At 45.8% G+C, this 20812-nt stretch overlaps 1 long non-coding RNA gene across 3 annotated transcripts in view; it reads right to left on the bottom strand.

The window, feature by feature from the left end:
- LOC145714336 (uncharacterized) overlaps positions 1–18216 on the bottom strand; it is a 78146-nt gene extending 59930 nt beyond the window's left edge. For 2 of the 3 annotated variants that reach the window (XR_014136841.1, XR_014136843.1), the window contains exons 1-3: positions 17937–18216; positions 16375–16545; positions 14106–14223 (exon numbers count right to left, since the gene is read on the bottom strand). This is a non-coding gene — a long non-coding RNA (uncharacterized LOC145714336). Of the gene's footprint in view, positions 1–7982; positions 8466–14105; positions 14224–16374; positions 16546–17936 lie in introns of those variants that run through there. The other variant, XR_014136844.1, reaches the window with a different exon arrangement.
- Positions 18217–20812: the final 2596 nt, after the last annotated feature.

Genomic DNA, 20812 nt, shown 5'->3' on the forward strand with positions numbered 1-20812 from the left:
GTGGGAGTACAGTTAGATTCCATCTTTCAGACGCAGAAAAGAATCGGCAATCACATTTAGTTCCGTAAAAACACGGCACCAAAAGGGCGCCACCATAAACCCTCCTCACTGGAGAACTGCACATCTCCTCCCAGAAGAGACGGGAAGGTCTCATACGCTGACCCACTAAAGAAACTAGGGTCAGTCAGTTATCAGCAAAACCCGTCTCCTTTCTTTTTTGACCAAAATAAACACAATTAGACATTCCTGCATCCCTGTGAGGGGTCCCCACTGCTTTCTAAGGATAGGCAGCCATTGTGGATGCCTGGAAGAGACCAGGATCGCACTGAACGGAGAGATGTGAATTGGCGATTTGCTACGGCTCCACGACCCATGCAGCTGGGCTGCAGAAACTTGAACATTTGAAGTTAAGTGCTCTCAGTTGGTTTCCAAATGCCGGTCTCTTGTTTTCGGCACAGAGTTGGCCTGGCTTAGAGACATGAACTGACTGCTAGGTGCGGCTTTAGCAGTCCTGCTGCCCGCTCTGACAGGTGGATGGGTTCCTTTCACGGAGCCAGAGGCCCCACAGCTGCGAATAGTAATTATACTTGTCAGCAATGCATTCCCCTCAGGAAACTCCTGCTGCTTCATTAGGGCTAATTGCCAATAGGCAGTGCAGTTTCCTAGAAGAGGAGGGGACATAAACCCACGGGGAGTTGACAGAACAGCTGTGTGAGCTCAGAGAAGCCAGATGTGGCCATGGGCCATTACAGTGTAGCTGAGGGCTGCTGAATTCATCCAACCCAGTCCTGGAAGCAGAAGAAAAGAAAGAATTCGGTGAGGTAGGCTAAACTCCTCTCCATCTTTACTGTCTTACCAGCTTTTGTGAAAAACAGGAACACACCTCGCTGGACTTCTGACTTGAACGATCAAAACACAACACCTCTATTCTGAACAAACATATCTTCCCTTCCGCTGGGGGACTGAAGGCTTCTCCTATAACTAGTTTCATTCATTTATCCATTCAGTACATATTTATATACCTCCTATGTGTCTGGATCGATGCCTGCACTCAGGGTACAAGACGAAGTGCTCTCTGTCTGACGGGAGACAGATCGTATCTAGAGCCTTGCAAGTTAAATTAAGGACCGTGGCTTTGTATTAATATGAAATGAAAAGCCACTGAAGCAGAGAAGTGCCGTGATCTTACGTCTCAAAGTATCAGTCTGTTGACTCTGTTGACAGTGACTGCAAGGGAGTGAAGGTAGAGGCAAGAGCACCCATACGGAGGCAATGGCAATGAACCAGGTGAGAGACGATTGGGGCTCAGAGCATCGTGGTTATGGGGAGGTAATGAGAAGGAAGGGGATTGTGAATATATGTGGAAGGTAGAATCAACATAATTTCCTGATCGACTGAATACGGAGGGTAAAAAGGAAGAACAAAGATGGCTCCAAAGATCTGGGGCTAGGTAACTCCCCAAAGGATGGAGTTGCCATCAACTGAGATGGAAACACCAGCAGTAGAGCGGGAGGAAACCAGGAGTTCCATTCGGAATGCTGACTTTGAAAGGTCTGACGTCCAAATGGAGATGTCAAATAAGCAGTCACACGAGCATGCCTCGAGTTGAGGAGAGGGGTCTGGGCTGCAGGTAAATTTGGGGTCATTGGTACACGGACAGAATGTCAACTATTTCAAGATCAAATGAGTTCACCAAAGAAGCGGGCGTAGACAGAGGAAAGATAACGACTGAAAATGGAGCTCGGGAAAGGAGGACCTGGCCAAAGATACTGAGAAAAAACAACCAGGGCGGGAGGAGGAACCCCAAGGGCGCAGGGTTTCAGAAGCCACATGGAGGAAGTGCAATTAATGGATGAGGGGCATTCGGCTCTGTCTCATAATGCTCGCAGGTCGGGTAACATGAGACCTGAGAGGTGACCGTTGCATTGGTATACAGAAAACTCTCAGCACTTAAAATGAAATTTTTAGGAGCACCTGGGTGGCTCAGCCAACTGAGTATCTGAGTCTTGATGTCAGCTCAGGTCAGGATCCCAAGGTCCTGGGATCGAGCCCCCCATCAGGCTCCACACTCGGCGTGGAGCCTGCTTGAGATGCTCTCTGTCCCTCTGCCCCTCTCCCCGGTTCAGGCTCTCTCTCTCTCTCTCTCTAAAAAGAAAATAATCGTAAAAAATAATAAATAAAATAAAATGGCATTTTTAACAGTTCTGTCTCGGGCTTTAACGTCAGTAAACATGTTTGCAATGCTGACTCCAGAGGGAGTATGTCTCCCCCATACAAGGTAACCTGGTTCTGTTTTTCAGGTTTTTAAAAATGATAAACAATAAAAGTAAAAGCTTCCTTTAATTAGGAGGGGAGCTAAGGTACAGCTGAGGCAAGAGCTGGGTTGCACATCGTAGCTGAATAAGGAGAATGGCCCACTTGTCTAGCTTCTGATACAAATTTGATCATATATCCTTCTAACAGTTCACTTTCTTCCTGTAGCCCATACCTCCTCACATCTGCACCACGTCTCTCTTAGCACCTCCCCAACGGTTTCCGTTTGTCTCGGAACATCCAAGGCCTCCTTAATCCAAAGTTGAACTTGGATTATCACTGAATCCACATCAAGTGTAGAGGGTACTGGCTGAGAGTCTGGATTCCCAAACTATGCTGCCTGAGTTCAAATCCCAGCTCTACGTGTGTACTAGTCAGTTACCGCCGGGTTACGCTGCCTAACAAACAAATGTTGATTACAGCAACAAATACATATTTCTCCTTCATCTGACGTGTAGGTAGCCATAGGTAAGCTGCCTTGACTATGATCCTCACTCTGGGTCGTGATAGGCTCTGTACCATGTGCCTTCTTGACTGAAGGAGGGATCTTGATTTGAGAAATACATGCTCTAGTGGAAGACAGCAGAGACTAAACTATACTCTGCAAACACTCTTAAAGCTTCTGCTTGGATGTCACATCCACTCATATTTTTTTTACTAAATAAAGTAAGTCACATGGTATGGTTTCTACCAGCGATTCCTTCCTTTTCTGGATGTATATGCTGCTATGTCCATCAAAAAGCGGGGCCTGTTTCCCATCCTCTTGAATCTGGACTGGCCTTGTGAACTTGCTTGGACCAACAGAATGTGGCAGGAAGGGTCACTTGAGGATTTTTTTTTTTATTTTAGAATTATTTTTAATTCTATTTTTTAAAATTTACATCCAAATTAGTTAGCATATGGTGCAACAATGATTTCAGGAGTAGATCCCTTAGTGCCCCTGACCCATTTAGCCCCCCCCCCACACCCCCTCCAGGAACCCTCTGTTTGTTCTCCATATTCATGAGTCTCTTATGTTTTGTCCCCCTCCCTATTTTTTATATTATTTTTGTTTCCCTTCCCTTATGTTCATCTGTTTTGTCTCTTAAAGTCCTCATATGAGTGAAGTCATAGGATTTTTGTCTTTCTCTCACTGACTCATTTCACTTAGCATAGTACCCTCCAGTTCCATCCACGTAGCTGCAAATGGCAAGATTTCATTCTTTTTCACTGCCGAGTAATACTCCATTGTGTATATATACCACATCTTCTTTACCCATTCGTCCATCGATGGACATTTGGGCTCTTTCCATACTTTGGCTATTGTCGATAGTGCTGCTATAAACATGGGGGTGCGTGTGTCCCTTCGAAACAGCACACCTGTATCCCGTGGATAAATGCCTAGTAGTGCCATTGCTGGGTCGTAGGGTAGTTCTATTTTTAATTTTTCGAGGAACCTCCATACTGTTTTCCAGAGTGGCTGCACCAGCCTGCATTCCCATCACTTGAGGATTTTTTAAGCCCAGCTCTTAAGAAGGCTGGCAGCTTCAACTTCCTGTGTCCTAGGGCACAAGTTGGAAGAAAATCCAGACTGAACAACAGAGTGAATAGAATCCATGTGAAGGGGAGTCCTGAAGGATAAGAGGCCACCCTGGCCTCAGCTAGATCCCAGCTGAGGTGGGTACACGAAGAGACCCTAAGTGAGACCAGCAGAGGAAACTCCAGCTGAGCGTCAGCAAAACCACAGAATCATGAGGACTAATCAAGTCGTGTCTTAAGCCACTAACTTCTGGGGTAGTCCGTGGTGCGAGAACAGGTGAGTGAAGGACAGGGGTCAAGTCCCCAGTCAACAGAGCAAGAAGGAGGTGTGTGGAGAGGAAAGTGAGTATGTCCGACGAAGAGTACAGTTTAGCGCAGCCCTTCAGGAGCGCTGTGAAGTATTTCAATGCTCTGTGCGTCACCTGCTCCTCTGTAAACGGGAGTGATTTCTTTACTGCAACCCTCTCATTGTATTGTGTTAAAGTATAAGGGTTAAATAAATAAAGGCATGTGACACATTCAGACTTGGCACAAAAGTTAGATATGTTCTGTTCGACCCCTAGTAAGCCTCTGTTTCTTGCCTTTGTGGTCCCCATAAGGTGCCATTGGGAACCTGGGACCCTCACCCTCGTCCAGATCTCTGCCAGCCACAGCCGGTTCTCAAGGAAACGCAATACCACTCGAGTTAGTTATTGAGCTCTAACCAAGTTTACATTCACACACTCCGTTACTGTCCCTAAAGCCCCTTTTCTACGTAAGGGAAGCTGTCGGAGCCGGATCACACACACTGTGTCCGAGACAACCTCCCATCCGCCCAGATGTAGGGCCTGGTACTGGACCCCAATCACCCATCAAGGGTTCGTCTCTGTGATGGTCCCTTTGGGGATTTCCATGTCCCTCCCACTGACAAACCCCCACGGGGACTATTTCAAACCATGGAAGAAATAAGACGGAAGTCACAGTCTCTTTTCTCCCAGAAGGTTCTTCGGTCCCTGAGGACATTTGCCCACCTCCTGCCCAGAACCAGCTCTGTGCCGTACTGAGTACTGGGAGATAGTGCCTTTACCAGGACCTAAAGGGATATCGGTAGTTACTTTTTGGTAGAGAAATTGCGCCTGTTTTTTTTTTTTTTTTCTTCTTGTTTCAATCTCTTCCTTTCTCTTTCTCCCTCAGAAAATTCTGTGTAGCTTTCTATGTTTTTGTACTGTAGGAATGTATTATTTATAACTAGAAAACGATAAATCAAAGGAGAAAAGAATGTGAGCGTTTTTGAAAAAAAATCCCCCCAGTGGTGTCTCAATATTTGAACATGCAACTCTATTAAATTATGCAAACTTAAGGTTGCTTATCAAATTCCCTGTAATTCATGACATGTTAAATTGATGTTGGAGTCTTGACCTACTGAAATTGAATCAAGGCCTATACACACACACACACACACACACACACACACACCAAATACTTCTTACAGTCTAAAGGGATGCTTATCAGCATCTCTGAATCTATCCTGATAGTCACTGTATTTTATGTGCAGAACAAATCTTCCCCTCTAATACTTAGGCCCAGGGCAGAACGGAGCCACCCATATCAACGCCTGGTTCTCTTGCTCTTTGAAGACTTAGCCTTAAATACGGCCGGCTATTTTAAAAGGTAAGGTTTTTCTTATTCAAGTAATATATGACGAAGCCAACAGATCAAAAGATGTTACCATTGAAAAGAGAGTTTGTTACTCACAGATCCCGGAAAGAAGGGGCACGCCACACCGCGCAGGGTCGCACAGGCACAGAGAACAGCGTGGATCAGGAGGCAGAAAGAGTAAAGAGACAATGTGGGTAGAAGCCTTTACTGTGGTTTTCGCTGCAAGGGCAGGATAAACAGGTTTAGGGTTGCCTAGTTTGGATAATCTCTGCAGTGTGGTCTGGGGCTGTCCTGAGTTGTCTGATTGGGCCCCGGGGTGATTAGGACCTGGGAATATCAGCCTGGAATGGAAGAGCCAGATGGAAGAGGTGGAGGAGGTATGGGGTCTGGATTTGTTCGTTTGCATATGAAAGGCACACTCCAGGTCGAACTGTCGGTTTTCTCCAGGAATTAGCCAACCCTGGGAGGGACCATCCCTTTCGGGTCAGCTGTCCCCCACCCCCACCCCCACCCCAGCCCCTGATTCCACAGCATCGAGAATAGAGACAAAAGAAAGAAAAAGAAGAGAGAAAATATCACTAATACATGAGCCTTGATTAGGGACCATCCTGATGCATCAGGCGAGTTTCTATGTCCCTGTTCCTCATTGAAAGGAAGGGGGCTAGAGGGGGCCACAGTCCAAATCTGTCCACCGAAAGCAAAGGCTCACAAGGCTCTCAAGTCAGAGGGCCCCTTTCCATATAGTCCCGGTTTGGGTGTTGTTTTAAAGAAATTTGTTTCTCTTTCTGAATTAACAACTGATCTAGATGCACACAGTACTAATTAATACTTAAATATTTGTTAAATAATTTAACTAATGAATGGGTGCAGAAAAGAGGACATCTGGGGAAGAGTACATGAGTACAGGTGTCTAATTCTCTCTCCATTGTTTATGATCCTTGGAATTTTACCAACCAAATTTAAAATGGAAGAACACTGTTTGCTAAAATTAGTGCTGATTCCCTTCCCTGGGCCAGGACTAATTTTTTTTTTTTTTTAACAGCTTTGCTGACAGATGACTTACATACTAGAAATTTCACTGATTTAAATGCACTAATTCAGTGGTTCTTAGTATATTCACAATTGTACACCATGCATCACGAGCATCCCAAGAGATTCTTAGAAGTATTTGCTAAAAGAACTGAGACTTTCTTCCAATTCAGAGGGAGGGGGTCCAACGTCAACTTAGCATGTTGTGAATTACAGGGAATTTGAAAAGCAACCTTAAGTTAACATAACTGGTGTTGCATGTTTAAATACTGAGACATCGTTGGGGACATTTTTTTTTTTTTAAGCCTCACATTTTTTCTCCTTCGATTGTTTTTTAGTTACAAACAATACATTCTTATAGTATGACATAAAAAGTTATACAAAATATTCTGAGGGAGGGAGAAGGAGAGAGGAGGGGGGGAAAAGCCAGGTGAAGTTTCTCTATCAAGGGGTAACTACCGTTATCATTTTAGGTCCTGGCGAAAGCTCTGTCTCCCAGTACTCACTACGACACAGAGCTGGTTCTGGGCAGGAGGTGGGTAAATGTCCTCAGGGACCAAAGAATCTTCTGGGAGAAAAGAGACCGTGACCTCTGTCTTCCTTCTTTCAGGGCTTGAAATCGTCCCAATGGAATTCTGTCAGTACGAAGGACCGCATTTTAGGAACATTAGAGGTGGAGGGAGGTGCATTCGAGGAAGATTAGTAAGAGAAATCTACAACTTTACGAGAAGTAAATGAGGGATGATTATATATGTATTTCCCATAAACGTTGAGGGAAAGCTTGGGGAATAGGTTAAAAAAAAAGGCAACGTATGAATTGAAACGCTCATATATTACCAGCGGGAATATAAAATGGCACAGCCACTACGGAAAAGTCTGGTGGTTCCTTGAAAAACTGAACACAGAACGGTCAAATGACCCAACAAATCCACATCTAGGTATACACCTCCAAAGAACTAACAACAGGTGTCCAAACAAAAACTGGTACTTGAAGGTTCGGGCAACACTATTCGCACCAGCCAAAAGGTAGGACCAATCCACGTAAATGGGCATCTCCTACAAATAGAATAGTACAAGATGTGGTCTTTTATGATTGAGGGTTTTTTTTTTCATTTATTATAATATTTTCAAGGTCCACGTTGTAGCACGTGTCAGAGCTTCAGTGCTTTTCGTGACTGGATAATACTATGTGGTACGTATCTACTACGTTTCGTTTATCCAATCATCTCTTGATGGTCTTGGGTTGTTTATACCTCCTGACTAAACACATTTATACGAAATGTCCAGAATGGGCAGACCACGGAAAGACAAAGCTGATTAGGAACTGCCAGAGGCTGGAGAGTGAAGGAGCCAGGGGCAAGTGGGGGTGGGAAGTGACTTCCCGTGGGCACAAGGTTTTCTTCAGAGGCGATGAAAATGTTCTGCAATTAGATTACGGTGCTTTCATGGGGAATATATATATATATATATATATATATATATATATATATATATATTTCTCTTACTAACCCTCCCTCTAATGCATCTTCTTTCCCCTCTATTTTCCCTAAAACACAGTCTTAGAGAATGAAAGGAGAAGGGAGAAAGAAAGGAATAAGGAAGCAGGGGAATGCTGGAGTAATTCCCGCCCTACACAGTTTGGGTTCCTCTGACGACAGAACTTGAGGTAGGGAGGCAGGTCATTTGTTTGGGAGTGGATCCCACAATGGAGGAGTGAAAGTTAAGGGAGAGAGCGAGAGGGAAGGAGAACTGGCCGCTGTAAAGGTGCTTTACACAGCTTACGGTGACTCCATTCCATGAAGACCACCAAACGGCCCATAGAAGACCTTCCAGAATCGTCCACCTGACAAGCTGGAGTATTTATCCACGGGCTCTTGTCCCCCAGGGCTTGATGGTGGCCCCAGGAATGGTAACTCATGGGAAGTCCTTCAGTGGGCATTCAGCATGTCCCTGGTATTGCGGAAGGCCTGGGGCAGAAGGGAAGGAGCAGTAACAGGTGTGTCGGTGGGACAATGGAGCCACGTGCTACATGCCCTCTCTCACTTACTACGGGATTCTTTTATTTTTTTTTTATTTTATAAATTGTTTTTTTTAACGTTTATTTATTTTTGAGACAGAGAGAGACAGAACATGAACGGGGCAGGGGCAGGGGCAGAGAGAGAGGGAGACACAGAATCGGAAGGAGGCTCCAGGCTCTGAGCCATCAGCCCAGAGCCCGACGCGGGGCTCGAACTCACAGACCAGGAGATCGTGACCTGAGCTGAGGTCGGATGCCCAACCGACTGAGCCACCCAGGTGCCCCTACGGGATTCTTTTAAAATTACTTTTGCTGGGGCACCTGGGTGGCTCAGTCAGTTGGGGATCCGACTTCAGCTCAGGCCATGAGCTCATGGCTCATGAGTTCAAGCCCCGCCTCGGGCTCTGTGCTGACAGCTCAGAGCCCGGAGCCTGCTTCAGATTCTCTCTCTCTCTCTCTCTCTCTCTCTCTCTGCCCCTCTCCCACTCACTCTGTCTCTCTCAAAGATAAACAAACATTAAAATTGTTACTAAAAGATTGTTTTTGCTGGAATAGAATTTCTATGCAACACAGAGGACAGATCATAATAAGACACAATGGTGAATTGTGACAAATGTATATGCCTGTGAACACACCGCCTCATTTAAGACATGGAACCTTTCCATTATCCCCAAAAGTTCCTTGTGCCCCTTGTAGCCAATCCCTGCCCATGACCTCCCCCAACCCAGTCCCCATCCCAGCCAACAACTGTTCCGATTTCTGTCACCACAGATTAGGTTCAACTGTTTGAGAACTGCACATAAATTCAGTCATATATACTAGGTACTCTTGATTCTGGTTTCTTTGGCTCAAAGACACCTTCTTTTTTTTTTTTTTTAATTTCAGGAGAACTTAGTGATTCGTCATTTACATATGACACCCAGTGCTCATGCCAACAAGTGGCCTCCTTAATGCCTATCACCCATTTAGCCCATCCCCCCACCCACTCCCTTCCAGCAACCCTCAGTTTGTTTTCTGTATTTAAGAGTCTCTTATGGTTGCCTCCCTCTCTGTTTTTATTTTTCCTCTCCCTGTGCCTGTTTTGTTTCTTAAATTCCACGTGTGAGTGAGATCATGACATTTGTCTTTGTCTGACTGACTTATTTCGCTTAGCATAACACGCTCTAGTTCCCTCCACGTTGTTGCAAATGGCAAGATTTCATTCTTTTTGATGGCTGAGTAATATTCCATTGTATATACACCACATCTTCTTTATCCTCAGTTGATGGACATCTGGCTGTTTCCATAATTTGGCTATCGTTGATAGTGCTGCTATAGACACTGGGGTGCATGTGCCCCTTCAAGTCAGCATGTTTTGCATAAACATCTAGTAGTACAATTGCTGGGTCATAGGATAGCTCTATTTTTAATTTTTTGAGGAACCTCCATACCGTTTTCCAAAGTGGCTGCACTAGTTTGCATTCCCACCAGCAATGGGGTCCCCTCTTTCCGCATCCTCACCAACATCCGTTGTTTCCCGAGTTGTTCATTTTAACCATTCTGACCGGCGGGAGGTGGTATCTCATTGTGGTTTTGATTTGTATTTCCCTGATGATGCATGGTGTTGAGCATCTTTTCATGTGTCGGTTGGCCATCTGGATGTTTTCTTTGGAAAAGTGTCTGTTCATGTCTTTTGCCCATTTCTTCACTGGATTATTTGTGTTTTGGGTGTTGAGTTTGATAAGTTCTTCATAGATTTTGGATACCAACCCTTTATCTGATATGCCATTTGCGAATATCTTCTCTCATTCTGTTGTTTAGTTTTGTTGTCAACAAAACACTCTTGAGAATCACTCCTAATGTTGCCTGATCAGTAGCTTATTCCTTTTCACTGCTGATAATGGCAAATGATACACCACAGATACACCACAATCTGTTTATTCATTATCCCACTGATGGAAATTTGGATCATCGCCAGGTTTTGGCTAAGATGAGGAAGACTTATGAACATTCTTATGTAATCTTTTGTGGCAATTTTTATACATTTCTTAGGTTTTTAAAAATTCCTTTTGAATACATGGAGTTGTCTTGTCATGTAGTTACTCTCGTTGCTTCCTAAATTTCAGTGGAAGACAGAGAAGGGGCCAGGAAGAGGCAAAGGAAAAAGTCAGGCTCTGCTGTGTTTCCCAGAAGGGCCATCACATCCCATGGCCAATCGGACATTTGTTATAAGGAATGTATTTAATATATGCATTTAATCCTGTTGTATGAGAAGTAGTCAGAATACTTCTTTAAAAGTATGCCCTTACTATCAAAAAATATTAGCAACAGATATCCCTGAGTCTCGCTATACCTTTAACATACGCTCAAGGTATCCAGGGTTTTGGGTTCCTACTTTCTTCACTTCTGTAAAATTTGAATTTCCTATGAGTATGCCTTATTTTATAATCAGAAAAACAATAAAGGTTCTTGAAGTCTGTTCAGTGTGGGTGAATCTCTAAGAACATGCCTCCTCTCCCTCAAAATCACCATTATGATGGAATTTAATGATATCCAACACTATATATATATATATATATATATATATATATATATATATATATAGTATGTATTATGTGTGTGTGTATATATATATATATATTCATAAATAAAGAGAAAATATTACACATTTGACAGAAAAAAGTCTTGAACAACCTGGAGCTGAGAAGTTATCAAATTATGGCCCCATTACCCTCTCCCACAAGAAATGACTAAAATATACCAAATAAGATCAGCATAATAAAAAAAGTACAAACAGTAAAGATTTTTAAGTGTAAGAATCAAAATACTGTTTTATTCAACAGATGAAGTCAGAGAATCGAAAGTACAGACCATTAAAGATCCGAGTGATTTCTCAGCAGACATTTTGTTCTTGGGTGTTCTCTTAACCCCGGCCCTGCCTTCTAGGTGGTCCGTAGGGTCTTGCCAGGAATCCCCTCCAGGCCCGGGCTCTCCTTACACTGCCCTAAGACTGTTCCTCCCCCTCAAGTCCCCACTGTTCCACCTCCTAGCCTTGTCACCTCCATTAAAACCCTCTTTCCTGTGCCACACGCACTGAGTTCTCCTGACTGCCAAGTTTATGAGTTATTAACCCCCCTGGGAGACAGACAAAGACCCTTCTTCTCTCTGCAGGAAGCACATACATTTCAGCAGTAGCCTTCCAGCAGCATCTCCCCTGCCTCCGTGGTCTAACCTAAAATGCTAGCATGGGCGGTGGGGGTCCCACGCCCTCTAGGAAGAGGGTGCTTATGGCAGCGCTATTTAAGGGCCAGGCAGAGCTTCCAGTGACAGCATGCAGACGACCACCTCCTCTGCTTATGGCGTGTCCTGCCTCTACTATTCACCCTCAAGGATGGAGACCCTACGGCAGAAAATCAGGAAGAGCCATTTTTTAGCTGCTGCTGGCACACAGCTGAGAGTTGACTCGGTTCTCGCTATGGAGCCGGGATATGTCATGCTTGGAAAAGCTATTGGCGCAGGGGGTGATCTCATTAAAATCATAAAATAAACTAAAGCAATCAACACTGCATCCTTGGAAAGCTGGAATAAGGCAGGAGCTCAGAAATTGCTGGTAGGCAAAAAGATCCTTTTTCAGAAGGCTGGGGGGGGGGGTGGGGGGGTGGAGATTCCAGTTCCAATTCTTGCACTTAGGTGTCTGAATGCGTGCGTACCCGTCTAATCACGTACCTTGCTTCTTTGGCACTCACGCATACAAGATAATCGGCCTTGATACGTTAAAAAGTCAGCATCACCCAGCAATTTCCACCTTTGGTATATACCCAAGAGAAAAACTTAATGTATTTTCATGAAGAGACACGTATAGGAAGTTTCATAACAGTGCTAGTCATAATAGCCTCAAACTGGAAACCGCAAAACAATCAGCAATAGGAGAATGGATAAATCATGCAGCGACGAGAATGAATGATCTTCAACTTTGCACATAATACGGTTGGAGCGTCATACAGGCCTCATGCTTAGTGACGGAAGCCAGGCGCAAGGGAGCACAGTACAGGATGAAATTCACGTAAAGCATACACGGGCCGGTTTAGTATGATTTTAGGACTCAAGACAGTGGTTACCCATGAAGGCACGTGGTGACCATGCAGGAGGCACGAGGGAGCTCATGTTCTGTTTTGTTTTGTTTTGATCTGGGTGCTGGTTTCGTGGGAGCAACCTGCTTTGAAAGCTCACTGATGTGCACCTTTGTATGTATATTATAACGTAATAAAAATTCATTTGACAAGCATAAGGCTTCAGTTAGGCAAGATGAACACGCTCTACAGATCTGCTATGCAACACTGTACCAACAGTCAACAATAACGTATCCCGCTTAAAAATCGTAACGTATACGTACGTATAAAACGTACGTATACGTTTTATACGTATACGTACGTTTTATAACGTAATGAAAATTCATTTGACAAGCATAAGGCTTCAGTTAGGCAAGATGAACACGCTCTACAGATCTGCTATGCAACACTGTACCAACAGTCAACAATAACGTATCCCGCTTAAAAATCGTAACGTATACGTACACGTATAAAACGTACGTATACGTTTTATACGTGTACGTATACGTACGTTTTATAACGTAATGAAAATTCATTTGACAAGCATAAGGCTTCAGTTAGGCAAGATGAACACGCTCTACAGATCTGCTATGCAACACTGTACCAACAGTCAACAATAACGTATCCTGCTTAAAAATCGTAACGTATACGTACGTTTTATAATGTAATAAAAATTCATTTGACAAGCATAAGGCTTCAGTTAGGCAAGATGAACACGCTCTACAGATCTGCTATGCAACACTGTACCAACAGTCAACAATAACGTATCCCGCGCTTAAAAGTCTGTTAGGAGGGGAGGTCGCATGTTAAGTGCACCTGCCAGAGTAAAAAGTTTTTAAATGTGGTTTGGTCATTAGACAAAATTCTCAGCATCAGACTGTGACAGATGCCCAGTGACTGTAAATTGCAGGGAAGGAAATCTAGAGTAGCAGCCAATGGTTGAGTGGTATAAGGTATGTTCTGTGGCTGATACCTACTCAGGAAAGAACTTGCAAAAGTAGAGGAAAGGAAGTGTGTCAAGTTTTACTACGTCCCTTCTTGGAAAAACCACAATATACCAATACCAATACCAAAAACGTCTCCCGTCAACAGACTTAACCAGCAAGAAAGAAGGTCACGCGGCAGTGCGGGACGCAACCAACCCGTGGAATTTCTTCCCTCCGCTGACAGCCGCAAACAGTATCATTATGTTCTTATTCGAAGAAGCAATGAGAATCTAAATGCAATTGCTTTCCCTTGTGTTTCATGTTGATAACTGGCTCCAGATCCTCAGACTGGAACAGGACAACGTGTCTGAGGTCTGTGGGTAGGGTCCTTGAGCCCAAAAGGAACGGCCCGGAGCAAAGACAAAGGATGGTGAGGGTGGCAGCTGGAAAGCAGTCTGGCGCTGCCTCCAACTGAGAGCGCTGGACGGAGGCTTGAAGGCAAGCAGACGCCGGCAACGGACTGGGGGAGCGAGATAGGGACTTTGGGGAAAGAGGACTAGGAAGCCAGCAACTTACCAAATTCTCCTGTTAGGCAGGCCCTGGCACCGACTCCCTGGGGGGGCCACGTCCGTTGCTCAACACCCAGCCAGCCAACATGCCGGTCCAGACACGCACAGGTGAAAGTCCTCAAACGCTAGGGCCAAAGGAGACGGGCAGGCATTCAGAGAACCATACACGAAGAAGACAATTGAGCATCATCTCATACCCGCACAGCAGAAAACTCTCTGATGCGGGGCGCCTGGATGCCTCGGTCGGTGAAGCATCCGGCTCGTGATGTGGGCTCAGGTCATGATCTCACAGTTCGTGGGTTCAAGACTGCTTGAGATTCTCCGTCTCTCCCTCGCTCTCTGCCCCTCCACCGCTTGTGCTGCCTCTCTCCCAACATAAATAACTTTGTAAAAAAGAATCCTAAAAAAAAAAAAATCTCTGATGAAACTGTGACAAGGATAATGAGGCTCTGTTGAGTTAGTTTTTCCTCCCAAGAACAAAGAATTCCTTTGGGATAAGCTGGGTACCTTTGTAATCCACCAATCTCCTAACTCCCAAGGTCCCTTTCCCCCACAGCATTGTTTCTCATGCTTTCAGGCTCCACAGATCCCCTGGAGATCTTGGCAAAATGCAGATTCTGACTTGTGGCTCTGGACCGGGGCCTAAGATTCTGCATTTCTAGCAAATTCCCAAGTGATGCTGATGCTACGGGTCCGAAGATCACAAGTTGAGCAGCAAGATCCCGAAACAGGGATTTTTTTTTTTTTTTTTAATGATCATAGAAGCCTGACAGAATGCTCTCACCAATATTTCCCAATTGTATTTGAATATACACTAATAGTCTCTGGAAGATACAAAGACACTATCGACAGTGATGGTGAGGGGTCGACACTGGCTGACGGAGAACAGAGGTGGCAGAAATACCATTGCCTATATACGATCTGTACTTTGTGATTCACGAGCCATGTGAAGATATAGCCACCCTAGAAATTAAATAAATAAATTTACAGCAGGGAGGGGGGGAAAATAAAACACACCAAGGATTCATTTATTACATCTGGTTTGTTCCTAGGGAGTAAAGCGGGCACCCGTATCATCCGTCTCAACGTTTTGATTCGTTCCGTAACGTGGTAAAAGCAAAGCCTGCGCCATTGTGTGGAGAAAGAATTCGCATCCAGGAAGCACTAGGCTTGATCACAAGGGTCCCTCGTCTTGTCCCGCAGGCACTGAGAGGGAGTGCTGTCACCAAGATGTGGGGCGGTTTCAGTGACTAATAACTAAATGGCAGGCTGCATATTTCAACGCAAGCACATATCTAAGATATAATTCATTAGTAAGATAAAGAAGCCCATTAAGGTCGCAGCTCCATCCAAGTCATGGATTTTCCGGCGTTAAGCGTCACCAAAGCCAAGCTGTTAGGATCAGGCACAGGACTGACACGCACACGGCACTGAAGCCTGAGTGGGAAACTGAACACTCGGTTGGAGGGGGGCGTATGTCCTTTAATCAAACCACTGATTTCCAGGGGCGCCTGGGTGGCTTGGTCGGTTAAGCGTCCGACTTCAGCTCAGGTCATGATCTCACGGTTCGTGAGTTCAAGCCCCGCGTCGGGCTCTGTGCTGACAGCTCAGAGCCTGGAGCCTGTTTCAGATTCTGTGTCTCCCTCTCTCTCTGCCCCTCCCCTGTTCATGCTCTGTCTCTCTCTGTCTCAAAAATAAATAAACGTTAAAAAAAATTAAAAAAAAAACACTGATTTCCAAATACATTTCAGACAGTGATTTCTTCAACTTATGACGTACTCATAAGCAGAGAACTTGACTAAAAAGAGTGTTAAGGGGGCCGGATATTTACTGGTAAGCTTTTTAACGAAGGACGGTATGCAAAGAGAAGTGCACAAATCAGAAGTATGTACGGATTGGTGGAATTGGTAAAGGAATCAAGAAACAGAACATGTTCAGAACAGCAGGAAGCACGCCTCGTGTTTCCTTCCAGTCCTTAACCCCCACCCCAAGGTAGCCTCTATTTTGACTTCTAAGAGCACAGTAGCCATGTCTGGTTTTGAATGGGAGAACGGAATCATACTATTTTACTTGTAAGATTTTAATTAGCACCCTCGCGATCCCCTGTTCTAATCAGCAAGGGGTACGTCTTTGTCTCTAGGCTCAGAAAGGGGTGGCCGTGCGTATCGGGCTGACTAACTCAGCGATCAGAGTACATCCATAAACCACTGAGTGCTATTTTTTTTTTTTTTCCAAAGGACTGCATGAGGGAACGTCATGCCCCCGAATTACAATACCTCTCTATAAAAGGACACATCCCAGGACAGCATCTTTATCTCCATTCTCTTTCCAAGTCATCAATTTTAAATTACCAAGTGACCCAGAGGCACTGCGGCTTCCAGGTCCGCAATCTCTTCTGAGTCAGGAAGGAGAGCGGAGGGGATAAATCTTCCGCCTGTCAACAAACCCTGAAACAACAATACCCCTGTTAGCCTCGTTAGGAAGAAATTCCATTCTCTTATACTCTGGGGAGGAGAGAGGCTGCAGCTGCGGAAATTCGATTATCTCCTCCGCCGGTGCAAGATGGGGCAAGACCAGGGGTGACTTCGTTTCGGATTTAGTGGGTGACTAAGTGGGGTGCTTGAGGGAGGACTTTTGGGTGCAGGCGCTCTGGGCAGGGAAGTTATATAAAGTGGCACAAAGAAGAATTCAGAAGAAAACGCTATACAGGCACTTGATCAAGATGTTGACACAACACAGACTCGGAAATCTATGTACCATGGGTGTCAGGAATCAGGGCTATTTATGAGCAAGCAAAGGATATTGGCTACACCGAAAAGCACTCTTACTTTGCCACTTTTTCCCTCAGAAAATCTCTCGGGCTGAAGCCTACCTCACTCCGTGTCAAAACCCAGCAAGACTGAGGAGGGAATAACAGCCATGGGGAGGAACCTGAAGAACAAAAGCCCATTTTATGATCGCGGGAGGGATGAAAGCTTCCTTCGTGGTCCAGAACAAAACCGTCACGGCTCTAGAATGTAAGGGTTTAAGACAAAATGTTCACCCACGTCAAGTCCCGTTACAACATCCAGATGCATGTTACAGAGCCCGACGTCTTGGTTAGGTGGCACGTGCCATCTTATGTGAGGTCAGGAGAACCTACTGGAGGCCGAGGCAACCCGCAAGGCTTTCAGTCGGCAAACCTTCACAGTTGGCATGAAATGAGATGCGTTCCCTGATCTTAGGAAACTCACCCCAGGGTCGCGATGAGCATCACCTGGGAGTGGAGTTGAACTGTGGACGCCCGAGCCCCTCCCCACTCCGGAATCAGGACCTGCAATGGGACAAGATTCCCAGGTGGTTTACACCCACGTGTACATGGGAGACGCTTTGAGCCTAAATGAACTCTAGTTCAATTATTCTCAACCCTGGTCACAGGTCAGAACATCCGGGAGGATCTGAAAAGCCCTGCTTCCCCCTAGAGCAGTGTGTCGCAAGAGGAACCTGGGTTCACAACGTGCGGGGGGAACAGTGTTGGTGTATTCCAGGATCGGCAGGTAGAGCCGAGTGGGAAGGGCGGCGGGAAAGGCTGTCCCAGGGCGACGTTCGGGTCACTGGAACCAGTAAGGATCTTATTTGATGGGGAGCCACTGGCGGGTTTTGAACTGGTACTAGCTTGTAAGCCTTCAGGATATGAAAAAACTCAAGCCCTGACCCCATTAAAAAGCAAAAGAAAACCCCTACATATTAACTTAGCGTGGTTAGTCTATGAATGGAGGGTAGAAACCAAAACTTCGTCAGGATAACAGAAATCGCAGAGAAAAATGAATTAAGGAAACCCACAGGCTGAAGTCCTTACCTGGTGTTGCAAAACAGTTGATCAGCTGGCAGCGTGGGAGGGAGCGGCAGCGGGAGCAGGAGAGAGGAGAGGGAGAGAGATTTGGGGACCGGGAGTGGGAGCGAGCGTGCCAGAGAGAGCGCCCCTCCGCGGATAGGAGGTTATTTACAAGAGAGCGTAATAGATCGGACACTTCCCAGGCTGCTTCTGGGGTGGCGCCCTCCTCCGCCTCCAACACTTCCTTTTCTGCCAGACCTCCAACACTACATCCGTTTTTGCCAGACCCTCGCTAACGTTCCCCTGAGAGAAGTCACTAACCTCAGTTACGTGAGCGCTGGTACAGTCTGTGTTCATGGCTCCTGTCCTCATCCTGAAATGGGCCAGCCTCCCTTCTCCCTCCAAATCCCGAAAGTCATGATTCTGGCAGCGGGGGATGACAGAGCAGAGTCAAAAGAAGCGAGAGATGGAGAAGGGCAGGGTGCGAAGTCTGGGAGATGACTCCCGGAGACCGTTGGTGAAATCCACCAAAGACAGCAGATAGCCTCCAACCCACTTCTCCCCACTTCATAGATTTGGGAAACCGAAACCCAGCAAAGTCACACATCTTGTTTGTTTGTTTGTTTGTTCATTTATGGTCAGAAACGTAGAGGTAGTTTGTGGCCAAATCCGGTGTGGAACCCAGGCACTCAATGCACCTGCCTGCCTCTGAGGAGTGCCAAACGCCCTCTTCAGGAGTGACGTTTGCCCCCAGAGAGCCGGACACCCTCCTGCCCTCTGAGCTAGAGTCTGGACGTCTGCCCTTGTCGCTGTCCTTGGAGCTTCTGGGACTAATCCCAAAGATTCTCGCTGGAGTCAGGACAACTCCAAGAAATATATGGAAATGTCAGAGGACCCTCAGAGGCTGTGGAGTATAAGGAACTCTTAACTGGTGGAGAAAGTCCCAGAACTTCCCCCAACTTCAAGGACCTGAGTCATTTCAGCAGGCCAGCAGGAAACCCCAAGGAACCAGAATTTATAAGACACTTCACGGAGGTGGCTGCCAGCCCAAGAAGGTCCCCTAGGGCTTGGCACGATCACATGTTACCTACGGCAACCCTGTACCCCATAAACAAGCCCCAGCAATCAGCATGTAGCCCAGCAGGCTTCACAGACTTGTAAATAACGGCTCCCACAGTCAGGCACATTCTGGCAAGAGCAGCGCGATTGGCTCCCCGAGGCAGGAACCACTCGGGGCCCACCACCGGGGCACCTACTCTGGCTCGTGCTGCGTACAAACCACTCTCAAATGTGGCGGCTTAAAATAATAAGCGTTTATTAATTCTCCTGATTCTGTGGATCAGCAGAGAGGTTCTTGCGCCCTGGCCTGCCTAGGGTGGTCTCTCTCACGTGTCTGCCAGTTGGCAGGGTGGCTGGCCTCAGGGCCACAGCTGGGATGGTTTGTCCGCCCCATCAAGTCCAGCGGGCTAGCCTAGGCTTCTGCGCACGGCGGGCTCAGATTTGCGAAGAGCACCCAGAGAGGGCGGACTCCAGAGGGAGGCTGGAGGCTCTTGAAGATTCTGTTGGTGTCGTATCGGCTACCTTCTTTCAGCCAAGTCCAGATTGAGGGGGTGGGAAACTCTCTTGCTGGGAGAAGCAGCGAAGTTAACTGCTGTAGAGAGAGAACATACAGAGATGGGAGGAGTTTGGGGCCTTCTCTGCAATCGATCCCACTGTCTGTGGCAGAAGAAATCCTCTCTAGACGCACTTTCTTCGAAGTCCCGTGTGCGTAAACCTTCCCATGAACGACACACGGCTTCTCTTTCTTGTTTCGCGGTCGCTTGCTTTGCCTCTGCAGTGACTGGGTCCTACAGAGACATCACAATATTGCAGCATGAGAATATTCTAAAAAAAAAAAACTAGCTAGTAGCGTTCCATATTATCTCCTGATTTATATATTGCATCCACATGCGAGTTATTTTTATCCTCGGGGTCATTCATGCGTACAGCAAGTGAAATGTTTTAAAATGCATCGTTTTTCTATTAAAGATATTTTACGGGACACTTTTACTCAGAGAGCCCGCTTTGTGGGCAGCGGCTTTCTGCCCAATGGCAACGCTACGAATTATATTTAGCAAATCAGCATGCTGTAAGACAGCAGCAGACTAGTTAGAAATAGAATGCTTGGCCGGTTGTTTATTGCTTGTATCATATATTTTTCATATATCAACGGGTGGATGTTTAAAGGTCAGGACTGCATTTACACTTGAGTTGTCTAAAATAAGAAAGCCGTAACCGGGAAACTCAACGATCTATTTTCCCACGCATGCTCCATTTTCTCTCGGGCCACGTCCTCCGGTGCTCAGATAACACACAACCTAGCATGCATCCTGGGCTAAGGGAGCCAAAGAGGCTGCACTGGTTTGTTTTTGTTTTTGTTTTTGTTTTTTAACGTGGCAAGTTCCTAAGAATAATTGGGTTTTCATTGGTGCCGGTGACATTCGATGTATTTAAATTTGGAAAGACCCTGACCTCGGTGTTCCTCCTTTCTGTATATGTCTAGAATTTTATGAAATAGCTCAAATGCAGCCCATCTATTCCAGTCCTAAAGAGAACAGAGAAAAACCACCAGGGATCTGTTCCAAATGCTGATCTCTTCTTACAAGTAGTTCTCTAGGGAGTATGTAAATTCACCCTTCTATCGCCCAAAAGTATCCATGGGGCGCCTGGGTGGCTCAGTCGGTTGGGCGTCTGACTTCGGCTCAGGTCACAATCTCACAATCTGTGGGTTCGAGCCCCGCGTCGGGTTCTGTGTTGACGGCTCAGAGCCTGGAGCCGGCTTTGGATTCACACCCTGTCTTTCTCTCTCTCAAAAATAAAAATGAAAAAAAAAATTAAACATGTTCTCTTTTGAGCGTAAA

Source organism: Panthera onca, chromosome X, assembly GCF_046562875.1.
Source record: "Panthera onca isolate mPanOnc1 chromosome X, mPanOnc1 haplotype 2, whole genome shotgun sequence".
NCBI lineage: Eukaryota > Metazoa > Chordata > Mammalia > Carnivora > Felidae > Panthera > Panthera onca.